Raw genomic sequence first — 23,197 nt, forward strand, 5'->3', positions numbered from 1 at the left:
TGCCGGTGCCGGGAAACAGCCCTGTTGCCTCCTCCCATCATTCGCCCCCTCCCATCATTCGCCCCTTTTCTGGTTCATTCTTTCTCTCCACTGGGTCTTCGACACGACCCCTTCTACATTCTACAGGCTTTGGAGCCCCTCTCTGCTTGTCCTGATCAGCCTCCTCCCTGAATGCTTCTCCCTCCCCTTCCTGAATCTCCCGGCTTCCATGGGATGCCCCCCATCCCGGGGCTCAGACAAAGCCCACAAAACTACTTTAAATGGGAATATTTGAATTTCACTGAATTTAGGACAACAGAAACCCATCTGGTCATAATTTTAAAAATTATGAAATAATAATAGCAACTATCAATTTAAAGTGTAACCAGGGTTAAGAATATCCACCATTTTACCAACGACAACAATGAAATCCTGCTATAGCTAAAGAACTAGTTCAGTAAATTTGTAGGATACAATATTAACATGAAAATCAGTTGCATTTTCTTACAGTAATAACAGAATATCTGAAAAAGAAATAAAGAAAACAATTTCATTTGCAATATCATCAAATAGAAAGAAATATTTAATTCGTTAAATGGAATGAGTTTAACCAAGAAAATTAAAGATCTACATACTGAAAACTATAAAATGTTGATGAAAGAAATTGAAGAATACAAAATGGGAGCTATATTTTGTGTCCGTGGATTCTACAAATGAATACTGTTAAAATATTTATGCTGAACAAAGTCATCTACAGAATTAAAGAAATTTCTATCAAAATTTTAATGCCATTAAAATAAATGTAGAGCAAACAATTGTAAAATTAGTATGGAGCCACAAAAGACCCCAAATAGCCAAATACCAAGAAGAACAAAAAGGCTGAGAGCTTCAAACTTCCTGATTTCAAACTATATTACAATGCTATCGTTATTAAAATACTGTAGTACTTACATAAGAACCAATGGAACAAAATAGAGAACCCAGAAATTGACACACACATATACAGTCAACTGATCTCACAGAATTAGGAAAAGATAGACACATCAAGAAATGCTGTAGAAAACACTAGATATGCATGCACAAAAAGCGAACACTTCTCTTGATCATCACAAAAATGAGTTTAAAATAAAGACAAACATAAGAACTGAAATCCTGAATCATCTATTTATATATATATGAAAACCTCCTTGGCACTGGTCCTGGCAATGATATTTTAGATTCTACATAAGGAACACAAGCAACAAAAGCAAAAATAAAAACGTGGAATTATATGAAAATACGAAGTTTCTGCATGATAAAAGAAACACCCAACAAAATATAAAGACAATATATGGAATAGGAGAAAATATTTGTAAACCATATATAGGATAATATGTTATTATTTGAAATACATATAATACTAATCAATACAAAAAAGCACAACAGAACAAAATCAAAAACATTTCCCTAATTAATTGGGCAAAATATCCATTTTTCCAAAGACATACAAATGGCCAACGGGTATATAAAAAGATTCTCAACATGACTAATTATCAGCACAATTACATCAAAATCACAATGAGATATCACTTTATCATAGTGTTAGGATAGCTATTATCTAAAAGTTAGAAGAACAGAAAAGAGAATATTTGCACACCATTGCTGAGCATGTCCATTGGTGCAGCCATTATTAAAGAAAAAAAAAAGTCAGTATGGAGTTTTCTTAAAATTCTTAAACTGGAAGTACCTTTACTTCCAATTTGGAGTATAACTATAGCCAAGGATATCTGCACTTCTCTGATACAAATAAATGAATAAATTTCAAGAAAGAGATAATTTTAGAGCTTTAATAAGAAATGAAATTATTTTATTTAAAACAATATTGATGAACTTTGAAGAAATTATACTAAGTGAGGTAAGGGAAATACAGAAAGACAAATACTGCATAGTCTCATTTGTATGTGAAATATTTAGAAAGAAAAAAAGCTGGGTGCACTGGCTCATGCCTGCAATCCCAGCACTTTGGGAGGGTGAGGCAGGAGAGCCACTGCACTCTAGCCTGGTGACAGTGTGAGATTCCATCTCAAAACAAACAAACAGACAAATAAACCTAGATAAAAAAAATCTCTTATATTTGAAATTGCCTAAATAATATGATTGAAGAACTAATGAATAAGTATTGTAGAAAATTTATTGCAGGCAATGGAGTTGCACCAGAAAAATCTGATTTCTAGTAAGAAAGGAATACTTAGACAGGGCCTCAAATTTAAGGTATTTATTGAAAATGTCTTGGATTGCAATAAATGCATTACAAAGTTAAAAAATCTTTTCAATACATTTTGAATTAAAAAATTCAACTGCTATCTTTTATGAAGTTAGGGAAGTACTAATGAGGTAAAATGGCAATTGAAGCCAAAATATCTGAATTCAGGTAAATACTTTGACCTTTATCAGACGTATGTTAAAGCAAAAAATAATAAGCAATAATAAACAAAAATTCTGTCCATACGCTATTTACTGCAGTAAAGTATTTCAAAAATTTATGCATAATATATAATTAATTTTCTAATGGTAAAAAAGTAATCACATTCCAGACATTATTGCAAGAAGGTCTATTGAAGTCAGCAGTATTGGTGATCTATGCCATAGAAAATATAGGTAAAATATTTTACTCATGTATGCAACTGTTGATAGTTCTGTTTCCAGGAAAATCACATGCTTTAAAAACTCAATACAGATAACTAAAATCACCAAGAAGTTACAATAATTCACAGAATGCCTAATATAGTTGAAAGAAAATTATAGAAATATCTCAGGACCAGAAGTAAATAAAGGTAATGATTGAGAGAAATATCAACCTAAGAGGCCATTGCTCCATTCACATGTATCTGATCACAAGGATGTCAGATCCATGTGGGTCATTCAGCTTCTGACAAGGCAAAAGGAATGAACAAAAAGAAATTGCCTGCAGGCATCCAGAGTGGGATGTATCCCATATGTGAGAACTTAACTAGTATGTTGCACAGAAGAAGATGAGCTACTGGCCTGAAGCATTAGGTAAATTGTATGGCACATAAAACCCAGATATGAGGTTTATATTTAAATGTTTGCCAATATAATGAAAAAACAAGAAAACACAACAATGTGGAATAAAATTATGAGCTTGTCAAGCCATCGTTGGAAAAGAGGTAAATAGAAAGTAAATTGTTGAAAATGTAGTAAAACAATTTAATGCACAGCATACAAATTACACATTAAAATAGATTGAGTTGATGTGAGAACTAGTAAACTGAAATGCTGAGCACAATTAATGTAGTCATATGCATTTTAGAAGGCAAATTAATACAAAATACAAATATAAATGAAGATTAGTTGAAAAGAAATAAAAAACATTTGATTGCTTTACTAGACTATATAAACAAGACGGCAATATTCAAATAATTGGTGACTCATAAGTTTTAGAAATTGAAAACAAGGCATAAATCCTATAAAAATTTAGAGTGTAATGTGTCAAATAACATAAATTAAGTAATATTTAAAAGAAATAATGGTTTCGGTTAATGTGAATACTGCTTCAGTAAAAATGGGAATGCAATTATCTTTTTGACATACTGATTTTATTTTCTTTTGATATATATCCAGTGGTGAGATTGCTGGGACATATATATGGTAGTTCTATTTATAATTTCTTGAAAAACCTCCATGCTGTTTTCCCTAATGGTTGTACCAATTTACATTCTCACCAACAGTGTATAAGTGCCCATTAACAGATGAATGAAGAAAATGTTGTGCACACACACACACGCACACACACAGGAATAATGTTTAGTCATATGACAGAATGAACTTCTGTCATTTATGTCAACATTGATGAATCAAGAGGACAATATGCTAAGTGAAATAAGCCAGTCACAGAAAGTAAAAGACCTCATTTGCAAACACTGTCTAATTAGAGAAGTCACTGCCTAACAGGTGTGCTGAATTTTGATATAAAAGTCACCATTCTCCTTGTGAACTGGATTCATGTATGAGAGTCACAATGTCAATTTTCAGCTAATCTGGGCGTGATATTCAGAATCTCAACAATTGGCTGTGTCCATATAGGAGATGACATTCCTCACTGTATGTTATGTGTGCATGGAAGAGTCACAATGTCACCTGTGCATTGAGTCTTTATAAGACACTCTCAGTGCCACTTAAGGGCTTCACATGGTCTACATGACAATAAAACCTGCTCTGAGAACTTCATGATGATTTAAACACATAATCCTACATATTGCCCTAAGTTCAGGCATGAGATTCAACACCAGTCCTATCTGTTGGGTACAGGTATGAGAGTCATCAGTGTGCCTGCAAGCTGGGTCCTGAAATAGTCACCATCCCATTTGTGTAGGGATGCAGATATGACAGTCACAACTCTACCTGTGAACTGTTTCTGTGAGTGAGATCCAGGACCTCATGAGTGGAGTCTCTTCACATTTAATCCTAACTGTGAGCTGTGTGTGCATATGAGCCACAATTGAGATTTTGAGCTGTGCCCAGTTTTAACACTTTCTGTACAACCTTAGGGCATTATACAATATGCATGAGTTGTAATTCTCTGAGATTTCTGTAAAAGTGGAAAGCCCAGAATCTTATCTGTTGCTGGAAGCCTAGATGCAAGAGTCAATATCTCTTCTATAAGCTGGAACCAGACATGGGAGACACTGACATGTTAATAGCTGGGTCCAAAAATGAGTCACCTTCCAACCTGTTGCCAGATGTGATGACAGTCCCAATTCTAACTCTGGACTGTTTGCACATGTGAGATTCAGAACCTCAGCTGCGGGCTTTGTCCATGTGTGAGAAAAACAATCACAAATGTTGGGTAGTGTGCCTATGAGAGGCAAAATTGTACCTCTGTAATGGACTCTGATAAGACCAAAGTATTTATACAAACTTCATGTGTGTATAATCACCTGTAAGCTTTATACAATTAGGAGATTCAGAACATTACTGATTGCTCTAAATAACTTTAGCTATGAGAGTCAAAGTCTTTTCTTTTAGCTGGGCACTCATATGACAGTCATGATTATTCCTGTGACCTGAACCTAAGTATATGTAACAATCCTACCTCTGGGCAGAACCAGGCAGGAGAGTTACATCACCTGAATGCTGAGCCAGGGATATATTAGTATCCCCTCTGTGAGTTGAGTGCTTGTAGGATATTCACATCACTATGGTGCTGGGACTAGTGATATGTCACAATGTCCCCTATGAGAAGAACCTAGGCTGAAAGATTACATCACCTGAGTGCTGGGCTCATCAATATATCAAAATCCTCCTTGGGAATGGGTGCCAGGCAAGAGAGGAAAATCACATCACCTGGAAATGAGACCAGAGGTATCTCACAGTGCCACCTGTGAGAAGGGACTAGGCAGGAGGGCCACATTACCAAAGTTATTGGCTTAGGTATATGTCACAATCCAAACTGTGGGCTTTATTCAGGTAGTATATTCAAATCAGTCATGTTCTGCCTGGGCAAAAGTATATGTCACATTCACACCTGTGGGAAGGTCTAGGAGTGGAATTGACATTCCTGCACATGTTCTGGGTTCAGGTATAAAAGTATGTACCTCATAAACTTTTACACACCTCATGTGTCCACGTATGCAAGTCATGATTTCAATAGTAAATTGAATCCATCCATGAAAGTTTCAAACTCAGACAACACACATTAGGTTAGAGCCTAACATATTTGCTAAATATTGGTCAGAGATTCACCACCTGAACGCTGGTCCACATATAAGAGTAATAATACCAACTTTGGACTGCCTTTGGGTGTGAAATTCAGAACTTCAACAGTGGGCTGTGTCCACGTGGGAGTGTGAAAATTTTTACTGTTGTCAGTGAATGCAATGAGAGTCAAACCCTCAACACTGTACTGGGCCTTGTTATATTATTCTTTGCACCATATCCTGCTTTTTATAATATGTTTGAGACTTGCAATCCACTCTATAGCCTTTGTGTCAATATAAACTCATGATCTTATCTGTTGCTCCAAGCCTAAGGATGAGATTCAACATCTATTCTATTGACTGGTTTAGATATGAGAGTCATTATCATGCCTGTGAGCTTGGTCCAGCAATGAGTCACCTGTTTTACCTATGGCCAGATCCATATGTGATAGTCAAAATTTCAACTGTGGACTGTGTCTATGAGTGACATTCCGGGCCTTAACAGTGAGCTATGTCCATGTGTGAGATTAAAACTTTTAACTGTTGGCTGTGTGCTGGGCCCTGTAATGACAGTCTCTGTACCACCAAAGGGCATTATATAATATGCATAAGCTTTCTAATACTTTGTGATCTTTTAAAAAGTAGAAGACTGAGGACACAATACATTGCTGTAAGCTGGCTAGAAGAGTCAAAATCTCTTCTATTGGTTGTGTTCATGTAGGATAGTTATCATTATGCCTATGAACTGGACCCAGGTATATGTCACAATATCACCTGTTGACAGGGATCAGTAATAAAAGCCACATCACCTGAATGCTGAGCCAAAAATATGTCAGTATCCATTCTAAGAGGAGATCCCTGGCAGGAAACTCACATCACCTGACTGCCGAGCCTACTGATATGTCAGTGATATGTCAGAGCCAAGGACAAAGGATCAGATTACCTGTGTGCTGGGTATAGCAATATGTCACAAATTATCCAGTGGGCAGAGTCCAAGAAAAAAAGAGAAGAGTCATATGCCCTAGGTGATGGGTGCAGAGATATCTCACAATGCCCTTTGAGGAAGGGCTCAGACAGAAGAGCTACATCACCTAGAAAATATGACCCAGGTATATTTCACAATTCCAAATATAGCCATTGCTTAGACAGGAGAGCCACATCACCTGGGTACTTGGTCCATTGATTTGTCACACTCCCTTCTGTAGGGATAGTCCAGGCAAAAAAAAGAACACAATATGCCTGGTGCTGGGCCCAGTAATACATCACAATTCCCCAGGTAAGCAGGCCAAGGCAAGAGAGGAGAGTCATAGCAACTAAGTGATGAGCCCAGGGATATGTCAGAATTCCAAATGGGGGTGTGGCCCAGGCAGGAGAGGAGAGTCACATCACCTAGGTGATGGAACCAGTTACATGTCACAATGCCCTCTGGGGACTGAGTGCAGTCCAGAAAGGAGAGTCACCTCACCTAGGTGATGGGTGCATAACTATTTCAGTATCTCCTCTGAGAGCATAGCCCATGCAGGAGAGTCATATCATCTATGTGCTTGGCCTAGGCATAGGTCATAATCCCATGTTTAGACAGGACCAGCAGAAGTCAACACGTTTTGTGAGTTTTGTCCAAGTACATGAGTCACAAAGTCAACAGTTGACTGGGTCTGTGCATAAGAGCTCCAACCTCATCAAACCTTCGGGAAAATCCAAAAATGAGATTCACAATCCAGCACATGTCTCAACTCCAGGTATGAAAGTCAACATCTCTTGTGAGTTTAGCTCAAATACATGAGTCACAGTCTTAACAGTGGACTTGATTGTGAGGGTGACAATTCTAATTGTCTGCTGCATGTGCTTATGAGAGTCACTATCTCATTTGTGTGCTGGGCCTGCCATGACACTATGTCACTCAAGGGCTTTATACTGTATGCATGAGTGTCATAATCTTATGTGACTTTTCTACAAGTAGGAGACACAGGACCTTACCCATTGTCCTAAACCTATCTATAAGAGTCCAAATCTCTTCTATTACTGAGTCCATGTACAAGAGTAATTATTATACCTGTGAGCTGGGCTTAGGTATACTGTACAATCTCACCTGTTGGCAGGGACCAGGCAGGAGAGCCACATCACCTGGGCTCTGGGCCAGGGATATGCCAACATCCATCTTTTCAGCAGGGCCCTGGCAGGAAAGTCACACCAACTGGGTGCTGTGCTTAATGATATATCACAATGGCCCATGTGGGCAGTGTCCAGACAAAAAAGAATAGTCATATCACATCACCTAAATGGTGGCCCCAGAGATGTGTTACAGTGCCCTCTGTGAGCAGGGCTTTAGCTGGGGAGTCACATCATTTGGGTGCAGGGCTGCAATATGTAAGAATCTTTACTGGAAGCAGGACCCAGGTAGGAGAGGAGATTCATGCTACCTAAATTATTGTCTCATAGATATATCACATATATTCTCCCTTTAAGCAGGGTTCAGGCAGTAGAGGATGGTCACATCAACTAGGTAATTGGTGAAAATATGTCATAATCCACTCCGAGGGCAGAACCAAGCAAGGAGCATGGCATCACCGAGGTGTTTTGCCCAAGTATATTTCACAGTCCCACTTGTGGTCTGAGCCCATTCAGGGACATAAAATTCCTCAGGTATTCGGCAAAAGTGTATGTCACAATCATACCCTTGAGCAAGTACAGGATGAGATTCACGATCCTGCACATGCTCCAACATGAGGTATGAGAGTAAAGCCCTGCTGTGGGTTGGGTCCAACTGTGCAAATCATAATCTCAATGATGGATTGGATTTATGCATGGGAGCCTCAAACTCTCCAGTGGACTGTGTTCGTGTAGGTATAGTAGCACTATTTACAGGGTGCATAATAATAGTTGAATACTGAACCCAGAGATTTGCATGTATTATATCTCATTTAATCCTCAAAACCATGCTTTTCCCACAGTAGGGTACTCAAGGCTCTGAGGGTAGGCAGTTTACCTAAAACCACCAGTTAGAATTGGCAAGTAGGATCTTTATTTTTATTTATTTATTTAGAGACACAGTCTTTCTCTCTTTTCCAGGCTGGAATGCAGTGGTGTGACCATAGCTCACTGCAGCCTAGAGCTGAGCACAATTGATCCTCCCACTTCAGCCTCCCCAATAGGTGGAACTATGGGCGTGTGCCACCACGATGGGCTTTTTCTTTTTTTTTTTTTGTAGAGCAAAGGTCTCCTGCTGTTGCCCAGACTGAACTTGAGCTCCTGGGTCCAAGGGATCCTCCCATCTCAGCCTCCCAAAGTGCACAGCCTTGCATGCAGAAGGCCAGAGATTCTTTTGGACCATCCTGGTGGGTCAATAGGGAGTGAGTGTGACCCTGAGGTGGGCTTTTCAGAAGCGAGGTTGGGTGTCATTCTTTTTTGGATACAGGGTCTTGCTCTGTCACCCAGACTGGAGTGCAGTGGAGCAACCATGGCTCACTGCAGTCTAAAACTCCCAAGCTGAAGCAATCTTCCCACCCCAGCCTCCAGAGTAGCTGGGACTGTAGGCACACATCACCACATCTGACCAACTTTTTTATATTCTGTAGAGAAGCGGGTCTCATTATGTTGCCCAGACTGGTCTCAAACTCCTGGGATGAAGCAATCCTCTTGTCTTGGCCTCCCAAAATGCTGGGATTACAGGCGAGCGCCACCACACCATGCTGGGATGTCATCTTTAGCAGCCACCCAGAGGCCTCCCACGGCAGAGTGCTCCCTGGTGGGCTGAATAAAAAGCGCGAAGGAGGAGGAGTGGAGCAGCACGAGCTGGGCTTCAGATTATGTGACAAATACTTTGATGGAAACACGCACGCTTCGGTTTATACAGCCTAAAGACTCTACTGAACCCGAGGAAAGGGAGATCCTCCCACAGCCTGATGGAAAGAAGAGTTAGGGGCCTGCTGAAGAGTCTGGGGGATGAGGAAGAAGGAGCTGAGGGGCCGGATGAGATCCACCCTTCCTCCTGGAGGCTGGAGAAGGGGATCATGACCCAGGGACGTATTTGTACCTGTCAGCATGGAGAAAAAACGCGAGGTTGCCCACTTTCTTAGGATCCCCATTTCTCCCTGGTCTAGAGGCACAGATAAGGGGCTGGATCAGAGGAAGGTGGAGGAAAAGGGCCCCATGAGAAAGCAGCCTGGCTGGAGCTCCGTGAGAAAGGGGCATAGGTGAGAAGGGGTTGAAGGTCCTGCCCTTCCTGGGGGAAGGTGGGTCTTTGAAACCGCGAGAGCAAGAAAGGCGGAAGCGGCTGCTTTCAGTAGGCGGGTTTTACTGGGCGACCCAGCAGTCCTTCATTCCACTCCAGGATTTCCCACCATGAGATGCGGGCCACCTGCCGCGTGGTGTGCGACCCCTACCTGGTGCAGGGCCCGTCGCCAGCAGGTGGCCTGATTCGCTCAGCAAGCAGAGCAATGCGCCGCCGCCCTCCACGCTGATGCTGGGCCCGCAGGGGAAGGCGGGCGTCACCGATGAAATGATTCCCCAGCTCCGACCTTTCAGGGACCCAGTCCTCCCGGTCCTTTGGGGCTGCTCATAAAGAAGGGTAAGTCAGGGAAGCCGGACCCTCAGCGGCTGCGGACGCGAGGGCGGCGACGCCATCAGGACGGCCACCTGCATCACGGTGCCATGCATCATCTTCTACCTCAGCTTCAAGAAATCCCACACGAATGTTAAGAGGTGCTCAAGTTTGATGAGGCCTGTGACAGCACCAGTATGTAGGCAGACCTCTGCAAGATCAACCAGGTAGGCCAGCTGGTGGCATGAGGCTGACCCAAGGCGGATCATCCACGGTCCAGGGGGCAAATGGGCACGATCAGTTTGCGGGGTTGCCAGGTGGACACAAGTGGAGAACCCACCACACAGCAGTCCTAATGAGGCATCACCTGCAGGAATGGTCAGAGCTAGCAGGTATCTCTCCTTGGTCCTCGTGCACCACCAGCTCCAAGACAGAAGCCACTGGGCACCGGTGGCATGGACATGCACTAAATAAATCCACATAGTCAGAACACAGGGCTCCTAGCGCTGACTAACCCCTGGGGAGATGATTCAGGCTCAAACCAATGGGCGGTAAGCCTAGGGCAAGGATGAGGCACGGGGTAGAGAGAAACAGCCTTGGCGCCTGCAAGGGCCCCCAGGCATGGCGATGTGCACAAGTGGAGAAGGCGGGCTGCAAGGAATGTTTAAGGCGCAAAGGCAAGGGGAGCCTGGTGCTCAGAACCTTCGCTACAGTAAGTCTCCTGCCCTCGGGAAGAGCCAGTGGCCTGATCTGTCACCCTTTGCAAAATCTGAAACTGGGGAGCTCCTTTCCACTGTGGAAGAACTAACCCACACAATAAGGTGGCCTGGCGAGGGCAGGGGCACAGGTGTGGGAGGGGGGCGGTGCTTTTTCTCCAGAGACAAGAGAAGAGATGAAAACATCCGGTCCTCATGGTCTCTTAGCTCCAATCATGAGCCCTGGAGTGTGGTGGGATCCTCTCCACTTCCTGTTGCAATTCCAGACACTGGAGCTGGAAGGTGCAGAGCGTGTGTGGACTCTGTGGACACCAGGACCAGTGTGTGTTCCTACTCTCCTTGCTATGGCTGGCCCTGGACTGACCTCCACCCAACCCTGTCCTGGGGCCCGACTTTACCCACCTCTCTTTCCAGTGCTCCCAGCTCAGGGTGGCCTGGGGCCCTGCGGGCGTGGTGAGATTGAACATTGTCTGGGAAGAAGAGGAGCCTGGTCAGAACTAAAGCAGAGCTGGTGGGAGTCAAAAAAGAACCTCCTGAGATTGAGCTCCAAGGCCTTGTTGGAGCCTCTCCCAAACTCAGAGCAGCACTACCCTGAGGCTCTGCTGGCCTTCAGGTCTTGAAGGCTCAGTGCAGAGAGGGAGGTCAGCAGAAACCCTTCAGGTGCTTGTAAGTCAGAGCTCTCTTCACTTTCCCCTGCCTGACTGCTCTGCCCCTCTGATTTCTGCCCCTCCTCTGCTCCTTTTCTATTTCTTTGTTTTTTGTCCTTGTCTCTCACATATGTGCCTTTTCTGCCTGTCTCTTTCTGGGCTTCTGGCCTCTTTCTTCACCCCGGGTTGAACTGCCTCTTTTCTATTTCTTGTGTATGTCTTTTTCATTTATGTTTATCAAACATCCCCCTGTCTCTCTTCTTTCTTGGTTCCTGGCTGAGTTGGAGACCCTGGTACCCATCAAGGGCTCATTCTGTAGACAGCACGAAGATTTCCCTTATTAATCACCAATAAGAGATGCAGCAATGTCACTTTCATCAACGGAATTTCTTTCTTTCCCAAAGAGTTTTGGGCTGGCACAAAGCTGAGACTTCAAGGGGTTGGGGGCTTGCCTGGATAGGGAGGCAGTCACCAGGCCACTGGTTGGATCTAGACCCTGCTCCATTTCAGGAGGTCCCAGCAGAGTCCCAGAGATGAGGCAAGATGAGACCCCAGTGATAGTGTGTGCATAGGGCGGGAAAACTTGCTTGACACTGGGAGGTGAAACCATCTCAAAAGCCCTTTCTCTTTTCTTCACCAGGGAAAGGGTATTCATTGGAGTTGGGACCACAGGCTAGTAGAAAAGAAAGGAAGTTGCTTTAACTTGGGATTTCGAAGATTATTTGAGGTCGGGAGTTTAAAACTAAAACCAGCCTGGCCAACATGATAAAATGCCGTCTCTACTAAAAATACAAAACAATTAGCTGGGTGTGGTAGAGTGTGCTTGTAATCCCAGCTACTTGGGAGGCTGAGACAGAAGAACTGCTTGAACCCAGGAGGTGGAGGTTGCAGAGAGCCAATATTGTGCAACTGCACTTCATCCTGGGCAACAGAGTAAGGCTCCTTCTCAAAAAAAAAAAAAAGAAAAAAGAAAAAAGAAAAGAAAAGAAAAAGAAAAAAAATGGAAAGATAAAAGCATAAATGAGCCAGGCTCAGTAGCTCACATCTATAATCCCAGCACACTGGGAGGTGAAGGTGGGTGGATCACCTGAGGTCAGAAGTTTGAGACCAACTTGGCCAACATGGTGAAACCCCATCTCTACAAAAATACAAAAATTAGCCCGATGTAGTGGTGGGCATGAGTGCCTGGGGTCCCAGCTGCTCAGGAGGCTGAGGCAGAAGAATTGCTTGAATCCAGGAGGCAAAGGTTGCAGTGAGTAGAGATCACACCATTGCACTCCAGTCTGGGCAACAGAGAAGGCGATGTCTCAAAAAATAAAAAGTAAAACATAAAAATAATCATAAACATCTGTTAATGAATATACCACATAAAAAGATACATTAAGCAACATCAACAAAAAGTTGAAGATAGATATAATGAGAAAAAATATTTGTATGCAACTGAAGTTAATTAAGATGTTTTATGAAATCCCCAATGCAGAACAAGGAAAGAGCTGTATAGATCCACACAGAAAAATGAGTCAACTACTAGCACAAGACAAAGATTAATATTATATACTGTGAAAATGAGCCTGTTCACTAGGAATCTGTAACTATTATATAAATCTATATGTATATGCATATATAATATCAGGGTTCCAAAATATATAAAGCAAATAGTAATAGAAATAAAGAAAGAAAGAACATAGCAACATAAAATTGTAGACATCAGGACCTCACTTTCAATAATGAACAATAAAATTAAGATAAAAGATCAAGAAAAATACAAAATCTTAATAACATTATGGACTGTAGAAATTCATTTTGCACTGCTATTTAAAAAATCTGAGATGGGGTATTTTATAAAGAAAAAGATTGATTTGGATTACACTTCAGTGGACTGTACAAGACATATATGCCAGCATCTGCTTCTGGTGAGCATATCAGGAAGCTTACAATCATAGTGGAAGGAAAGGAAGAACCAGACATATCACATGGTGAGAGATGAAGCAAGTGTGAATTAGAGAAGCCTGGTTCTTTTAAACAGTCAGCACTCATGTGAAGTCATAGAGTAAGAACTCGACAATTACCAAGGTAATAATGCCAAGCCATTCATGAGAGATCTGTCCTCATGACTCAAACACCTCTCATCCCCACATCCAACACTGGAGATCAAACTTCAACATGAGATTTAGGGGGCACAACACCTACACCATATCATAAACCAAGTCATCTAAAAAGACATGTACAGAATGTCCAGTCAAAAGTAAAAGGATATATAATACTATTATTTGCACCTGGTGTGTTCTGTTAGAATACAAAACAAGTAGTATTAAGTTTAAAAGACCAGTCAGGTGCAGTGGTTTACACCTGTTTATTCAACTCTTCAGAGGGCCAATGTCACAGATTCATTTAGAGTATGGAGTTTGATACAAGCCTGTCCATCATAGTGAGATCTTGTCTATACAAATAACTAAAACTTACCTGGGCATGGTGGGGCATGTCTGTAGTGCCAGCTACTCAGGAAGCTAAGATGAAAGGATCACTTGAGGCCACAAGCTTAAGGCAGCAGTGAGCCAATACTGTCACTGCTCTAAGACCCTGTTTTGAAATAAAACAAACAAAAATACATTTAAGAAAAGCAAAATTATACAGTGCATGTTTTCTTTACTTTTTTCTTTCTTTTTTTTTCTTTCTTTTTTTGAGATGGAGTTTTTCTCTTGTTGCCAAGGCTGGAGTGCAATGGCATGATCTCAGCTCACTGCAACATCTCTCTCTGTTCAAGCGATTCTCCTCCTTCAGCCTCCTGAGTATCTGGGATTACAGGTGTATGCCACTTTACCTGGCTAATTTTGTATTTTTAGTAGAGATGGGGTTTCTCCATGTTGGTCAGGCTGGTCTCAAACTCACGACATTAGGTGATCCAGCTGCCTCCACCTCCCAAAGTGCAGGGAGCCACCGCATCTGACCTCACTGTAGGTTTTCTGATCAAAACTGAATGAAACTAAAAATAAAAAGCAAAAGTAGAACTGGCAAATAAAAAAAATAAGGAAATAAACACATTCTTCAACATATTTTTGCTCAAAGGTAAAATAATTTAATTTTGTTAAGATGACAATAACCAGAGTAGTGAACAAATTTAATATAATTTGTATTATATTTTGAAGGTACATTTTAATGAAAATATTTAAAATTTTCAAATTTTATTATGAACTATGGCCAAACATGAATGAGAAAGAACATACTATGTGGTTTCAAAATATAATAAAAAGCTACAGTAACAAAAACTATGTGGTACTGAAACAAAGACAGATAAAGGGATAATGAAACAGAATAGAGCAGTGAGAAATGAACCTTTCTCTGTATAAGCAAATAATCTCTCACAAGGTTGCCATGAGCCCACAATGAAGAAAATATTATCTCTTCAACAAATGATATTGAAAATTGAATATCTACACTGAACAAAATGAAGCTGGATAATTTTCTTGCACCATATGCAAAAAATATTTTAAATAAAATACTTAGCCATAAAAAATATATCTAATCTCATGCCTGTAATCCCAGCACTTTGGGAGGCCGAGGCAGGTGGATCACGAGTTCAAGAGATAGAGACCATCCTGGTCAACATGGTGAAACCCCCGTCTCTACTAAAAAAATACAAAAAATTAGCTGGGCATGGAGGCACGTGCCTGTAATCCCAGTTACTCAGGAGGCTGAGGCAGGAGAATTGCCTGAACCCAGGAGGCAGAGGTTGCGGGGAGCTGAGATCATGCCATTGCACTCCAGCCTGGGTAACGAAAGCAAAACTCCGTCTCAAAAAAAAATATATATATATATATATATATCTCTAATAAATTTTTATGACTGTTTTCTTAGACATGAAATTGAATGCATGAGCAACCAAAAGAAGAACAAAAAAATTTAACTACACTAAACTTCAAGTATTTTGCACACCTAATAAAATATTTATTAGAGGGACAGTGCCCCCCAATAACTGAATGATGATTTTGAAAATCATGTGTTAAGAGTTAATATTGAGAATACATAAACAACTTCTAGAACTGGACAATAATTCCATAACTTGATTCAGAAATGAACAAATGACTAAACTGAATTTTCATCAAAAGATATACAGGTTGGGCACTGTGGCTCATGCCTGTAATCCTAGCACTTTGGGAGGCTGAGGGGGTAGATCTATGAGATCAAGAGATGGAGATCATTCTGGCCAACGTGATGAAACCCTGTCTCTACCAAAAATACAAATATTATATCCAGGCATGGTAGTACATGCTTGTAATCCCAGCTACTCAAGAGGCTTAGGCAGGAGAATCACTTGAACCCAGGAGGTAGATAGAGGTTGAGGTGAGTTGAGATCATGCCATTGCACTGTAGTCTGGGCAACAAGAGTGAAACTCCATCTCAAGAAAAACAAGCAAACAAAAAATACAAATATTAACTGGGCATGGTGGAACACACCTGTAGTCTCAAGTACTCAGGAGGATGAGGCAGAAAGAATCTCTTGAACCTGGAGGCAGAGGTTGCAGTGAGCCAAGATACAGCCATTGCACCCCAACCTGGTGACAGAGCAAGAGATATTTTGTGTGTGTGTGTGTGTGTGTGTGTGTGTGTGTGTAGATATATATATACACACACAATATATATTTATATATATATTTGTATATACAAATTGGAAAAATGCAAAACAAAATCACAATGTAAAACTACCTTACACAAATTAGAAGTCAGTATTATTTTTAAACAACACAAAATTTATTGATGATGTAAATAAATTAAAACCTATGTAAATTGTTAATAGAAAAAAAGCATGTAGCTATCATGAAAAATATTGTTTGTTGAATAATTAAAAATAAAATTATCACATAATACAGCAATTCCATTTATGAATCTATCCCCAAATTGTACAACACAGAACCCAGAAAACAAATTTGAACATAAATGTTTGTTATAGCAATATTCACAAAAGCCAAATGGCTGAAGCAACCCAGATGTTTCTTTTTTTGGGGGGGTTGAGGGGGAGGCTATCATTTATTACTGTTATTTTCTTGTTTTTTTCTCACATTTTTAAATTGCATTTTAGGTTTTGGGGTACATGTGAAGAACAGGCAAGATTGTTGCATAGGTACACATAGGCAGTGTGATGTGCTGCCTTCCTCCCCATCACCTATATTTGGCATTTCTCCCCATGCTATCTCTCCTCAACTCCCCACCCCCTGCTGTCCCTCCCATATTTCTCCCCTACAGACCCCAGTGTGTGATGCTCCTCTCCCTGTGTCCATGGGTTCTCATTGTTCAACACCCACCTGTGAGTGAGAACATGCGGTGTCTGATTTTCTGTTCTTGTGTCAGTTTGCTGAGAATGATGGTTTCCAGGTTCATCCATGTCACTACAAAGGACATGAACTCATCGTGTTTGATGGCTGCATAGTATTCCATGGTGTATATATGCCACATTTTCCCTGTCTAGTCTATCATCGATGGGCATTTGGGTTGGTTCCAGGTCTTTGCTATTGTAAACAGTGCTTCAATGAACATTCATGTGCATGTGTACTTTTAGTAGAACCATTTATAATCCTTTGGATATATACCCAGTAATGGGATTGCTGGGTCAAATGGAATTTCTATGTCTAGGTCCTTGAGGAATCACCACACTGTCTTCCACAATGGTTGAGCTAATTTACACTCCCACCAACAGTGTAAAAGTGTTCCTATTTCTCCACATTCTCTCCAGCATCTGTTGTCTTCAGATTTTTTAATGATTGCCATTCTAACTGGCATGAGATGGTATCTCAATGTAGTTTTGATTTGCATTACTCTAATGACCAGTGATGATGAGCATTTTTTCATATGTTTGTTGGCCTCATGTATGTCTTCTTTTGTAAAGTGTCTGTTCATGTCCTTTGCCCACTTTTGAATGGGCTTGTTTTTTTCTTGTAAATCTGTTTTAATTCTTTGTAGATTCTGAATATTAGCCCTTTTTCAGGTGGGTAGATTGCAAAAATTTTTTCCATTCTGTTGGTTGCTGATTCACTCTAATGACTTGTTTCTTTTGCTGTGCAGAAGCTGTGGAGTTTGATTAGGTCCCATTTGTCTATTTTGGCTTTTGTTGCCAAGATGTTTCTTGATTAATGAACATATCAAAAAATGTGACATCAACATACAAAAAAATATTACTCAGCTTTTAGAAGTCTTGTGACATTCTAAGATAAACTATGAGAATATCATGCCTGTTGAAATATGCTGGTAGCAAAATGATGGATACTATTGAACTCCAGTTATATGAAATATCTTAAGTAGTCACACTCACAGAAACAGTGGGCTGGGCATGGTGGTACATGCCTGTAATCTCAGCTACTCAGGAGACTAAGGAAGAAGAATCACTTGAACTTGGGACTTACAGATATCAGCAAAACACTTCACTTATGTTTAACAGTTTATTATAAAACATACAACCCAGAAACAGTCAAATGCAAGAGATGAATAGGACAAAGGAAAAAGGTGAAAAAAGATAGAGCACATAGATAATCCTGTTAAATAGCTGTGATTAATAAGATTCTCCATCCTTTGAGTTCTCCAGGAAGAGCTTAATGGAAAGAAACACTTCTCATTATGTCTTAGACATACTCTATGTTCTTATCACACAGCCAGACACTGACTCTAATAATTTCAGTTTCCCAAAACATCAGCTGAATAATTTGTCTTCAGTGGTCAAAAACAAATACTTCTTCTTTTTCTTTTTTCAGAAATGGAGTCTTGCTTTGTTCCCCAGGCTGGAGTGCAGTGGTGCAATCTCAACTCACTGCAACCACTGCCTCCTGGGTTTAAGTGATTCTCCCTGCTAAGCCTCCTGAGTAGCTGGGACTACAGGTGTGCACCACACACCCAGCTAATTTTTGTATTTTTAGCAGAGACAGGGTTTCACCATATAAGTCAGGATGGTCTCAATCTCTTTACCATGTGATCTGCCTGCCTCAGCCTCCCAAAGTGCAGGGATTACAGATGTAAGTCACCATGCCTGGACCCCAAACCAAATACTTCTTAACCAAACTTTTCTTAATTTTCTCTCCTTCCTCAGGGCTCCTGAACTTTGAGCTACCCTCAGTCTGAGCCAACATAGAACACCATTTTCTGTCTCTCTTAAGAACATGCTAACTTCAAGGTAAAACATTCTCTGATCTAGAATCTAAATTTGCCCCCCTCTATTTTACCATTCTTCTCCCACCTTCTTTCTAATCACCTTTACAGTTCTTGTAAATGAAAGTTTTTGTTTGCCTAAACTTTGAGATCCTTAATTATATTATACTTGGTACTTTTTCCTGTTTTTTTTGTTTGTTTGTTTGTTTTTGTTTTTTTGAGACAGAGTCTCACTCTGTCATCCAGGCTGGAGTGCAGTGGCACAATCTTAGCTCACTGCAACCTGCCTCCACCTCCCAGGTTGAAGCAATTTTCCTGCCTCAGCCTCTTGAGTAGCTGAGACTATAGGTGCACACCACCACATCTGGCTAATTTTTGTATTATTTAGTAGAGACGGGGTTTCACCATATTGGACAGGCTGTTGTTGTACTCCTGGTCTCATGTTCTGCCCTTCTTCGCCTCCCAAAGTGCTGCAATTACAGGCATGAGCCACCTCACCCAGCACTTTCTCCTGTTTTTGGAATTCAAAACTTCTTTCCTTAATCTGATTTTGTTTTATTTTACAAAGCCTAGAAACTGCTTCAGAATAAAAACAGCTCTACCCTCAGTAATATCCCACCACTCCCCCTCCATCCTAACCCTACCTGCATCTGCCTGCTCAACCTCAGCTTTCCAAGGGTCTGTAGTTTCTCTCAGTATAAAGGTTTCTTCTATGGCTGAAGTGAGCAGGCTGGGACATGTGCTACAAAGAATCTCCCAAAAGAACTAACTAGTTCTTCAATAACCTCTTTTGCAGGCTCAAAATAGGCTTTAGCTTGGAGTCACAGGGCTCAGGCTTTTATTTCCACATCAGTTTTATTCACTTAGTTTTTGAAACTAAGTGTTTGAAAAATCAAGCATAATTACTCAAATGAAGTGTTTACATCAGGAAAGAAAATGTTAAGGTGCTTGCATTCTATAGCTCAATGAGAAAAGTCAAAGTATTTATCCCTTTTAGGCAATACACATATAATTCACTTACTTCCATAACAAATTATTCAGTAAACAATTAGTCATATGGAAAAACTTCTACAAAGTGCCAAATCCCATCTCAGACAATGTAGCATTAAATTCAGAAATCAAGAGAACAAAATATAGAATAGAGGTGTACACTATCTCAAATTAACCCTGCAGAAGAAGAAACTAATGTCTTGATGAATCATGTAATTTACCAATTATGTACTGTTTTTTTCTGCAAATGTATTCACTTCCTGCAGTCATAATAAAAAAGACATTTTCCAAATTTTTATCCTTAATAGTGTTCACAAAGCTAAGCCTTGGAATACTGTTTGAAATCCCCAGCCAAAAACAAAAAAAAACAAAACCACATCACATCTGAGAAAATTTCTACATTCATTCTGAGGAAGGAAATGGTAAATAAGTACTTTTTTTATGTTTTGAGCAGGATTTTTGCTCATGCTGCCCAGACTGGAGTACAGTGGCACACTCTCAGCTCACTGCATTCTCTGCCTCGCAGGTTCAAGAGATTCTCCTGCCTCAGACTCCCAAGTAGCTGGGATTACAGAGGCCCACCACCACACCCAGCTAATTTTTTGTATATTTAGTAGAGACTCGGTTTCTCCATGTTGGACAGGCTGGTCTCAAACTCCAGACCTCAGGTGATCCACCCACCTTGGACTCCCAAAGTGCTGTGATTACAGGCATGAGCCACTGTGCCCAGCCAAATGAGTACTTTTAATAAATAGAATATATGACTTTTTTTCTAAAACCCACCTCTTTTATGCTTTTTGTGACTATTTTCTTACCTTTTGAGCCCTACTGAAAAAATGCAATTTACAGTTAAGAAACCAAAGTTAAAATTAAAAAAAAATCTTTTCACTGGGGAGAGGGAGTGAAAAAAATATCTTTTCAAGGTGATCAACCAGCGAGGGCCAGTGCTAATTTGAACCCAGTCACATCTGACTCATGTGTCAAGTCAACCCCATCCAATCACTTGTGAGAGTCTCCTACCCCATCTTTCTCACTTGAATGCTGAATAACAACCATCTCTTGAGACATTGCACTATGCCCATGAGTGCTCCTGGTGCAATTACTTTTCAGATTCTTTTGCTATCTCACTGGGTTAAGTTTTTGTTTTGTTTTATTTTTAGAAATTCTTTCTTTCTTTCACAAATCTGAGAGAATCCAGAGGGCAAAATTAATTCTGTGTTTTTCTCTCAATACCAGCATCTAATTGGCTGACGAGCAATGTGTCTCCATGAAATGGAAACTGGGTTGGGTAAAGACAATTTTAAAGCTGCTTTTTGGAGGTATAGCACACCCAGAGATTTCTCTCAGCCCCAAGGCATCCACTGGCTCTCTTGACAGGCCACACTCCACACCTTGTGCTATTTTTTGAAAGGAAATAACTCAGGGGGTCATAGTCACTAGACACTGCAACAGTGTGGGTATCTTTGTATCCCCAGGCAATACTGAAACCCATGACCAAGAATAAACTGAAGTGTGGCTGAAGAAACATCACCCTGTAAAGTTTCCCCAAAATAATCTCAACTCAAAGACATTCTGATAAGATGTCTGCACTTAGACATGATAAGAAAAGAGAGAGACACAAATATATTTTACAATACAGTAGCAGAGGATTTCTCTCTGCTTTCATTTTATGTGAAATATTTACAAACGGAAAACATTTTTTCACATAGCACTGAATGGCAGTTTTTAAATGTCATCCAATAATTATTAACTTAAAAAAATAATAAAAATACTGTGTCTTAATGTACAATAAAGGACAAATATATGACAATGTGAGTTAGGGAGGAAAGCTGGCATTTGGGAATGTCAGAAGAAACTAAAAATTTAGTACTTAAATGCAAACCACCTTTTTTTTTTTTTAAGATGGAGTCTCACTCTCACACAGGCTGGAGTGCAAGGTGTGACATCTGTGCACTGCAACCTCCACCTCCCAGGTTTAAGCAATTCTCATGCCTCAGCCTCCCAAGTACCTAGGATTACAGGCTTATACAACCAAGCTCAGCTAATTTTTGTTATTTTTAATAAAGACAGGGTTTCTCCATGTTGGTCAGGCTGGTCTCAAACTCCTGACCTCAGGTGATCTATCTGCCTTGGCCACACAAAGTTCTGGGACTACAGGCATGAGCGGCCTGCAAGCCGCTTTTAAAAATGCAGGGGAAAACTGGTTTTCTGTGGACTGTGAAAATAAATAACAGACAATTAGACTGAGATGGGTCTATTTTCCTGTGCTCCCACTTAAAAACAAAAAACAAAAAACAAAAAAACTCTAATGCATTTATTGTAAATTATTATATTGGGGAAAACAAAATTCAGTCTTAACCAACCACAAACTGCCAATTAACCTCTGGACATAACCAAGAGATTTTTAACCGGATCTTACGGCTGAGGAAACTACATAACTGTACCTAAACAATTACTGAATTTTGTTTGCTTCATCACGCAATTTATACAAGATTTTGACTCAAGCCTCTCCCATGAATCACAACCCACAACCATAGCTGGGTGCTCTATGATTCCTGAACTGCACTTTGATCAAATTACTTTAATTTTTCTGCCATGACTCCCATACATTTTTTTCCGTTTGTTTGTTTGCTTTTAAGATGGAGTCTTGCTCTGTCGTTCATTTGTTTTTGAGATGGAGTCTTGCTCTGTCACCCAGGGTGAAGTGCAGTGGCACGATTTCGGCTCATTGCAACATCCACCTTCCAGGTTCAAGTGATTCTCATGCCTTAGACTCCCGAGTAGCTGGAATTAAAAAATGCACCACCATGCATGGCTAATTTTTGTATTTTTATTTTATTTATTTTATTTTTATTTATTTGTGTGTGTGTGTGTGAGACAGAGTCTCGCTCTATCACCCAGGCTGCAGTGAAGTTGCACGATCTCGGCTCATTGCAACCTCCGCATCTTGGGTTCAAATGATTTTTCTGCTTCAGCCTCCCAAGTAGCTGGGACTACAGGTGTGAGACACCGCGCCCGGCCACTTTTGTAATTTTAATATAGACAGTCTGGTCTGGAGCTCCTGGCCTCCAGCTAACCGCCCGCCTCGGTCTCCCAAATTGCTGAGATTACAGGTCCGAGCCACCATGCCCTTCCAACTCCCATAAATTTCAAATAGAAGAATAGAAAATAGGGCCCCCATGGAACACAGCGCTTTTCACTTATGAGCCCTGCACCCTGAGTCAGGATTCTCTTCTGATAACTCTCATTCCTAAACAGTCTGGGAGAGATCCGGGGCTGGGAGAGCAGAGCCGCCCAGAGAGGTCTCCAGGCCAGGACAAAGTCACTGCGCAGGGATGGGACAGAATGCCGGGACCCGGCTGCGGGCCCATCTACCATCTTATGGCTGGGGGGACTGAGGACCCAGCTGGGACTTGAGTCCTCAGACTCCAGAGCTGACTGCGAAGTGGACCGAGTCCCACTACAGCCACTTCCCACCGATTCCAACCAGCCTGCTCT

This window comes from Aotus nancymaae, unplaced genomic scaffold, assembly GCF_030222135.1.
Source record: "Aotus nancymaae isolate 86718 unplaced genomic scaffold, 86718_ANA_hifiasm-v0.15.2.pri h1tg000049l, whole genome shotgun sequence".
NCBI lineage: Eukaryota > Metazoa > Chordata > Mammalia > Primates > Aotidae > Aotus > Aotus nancymaae.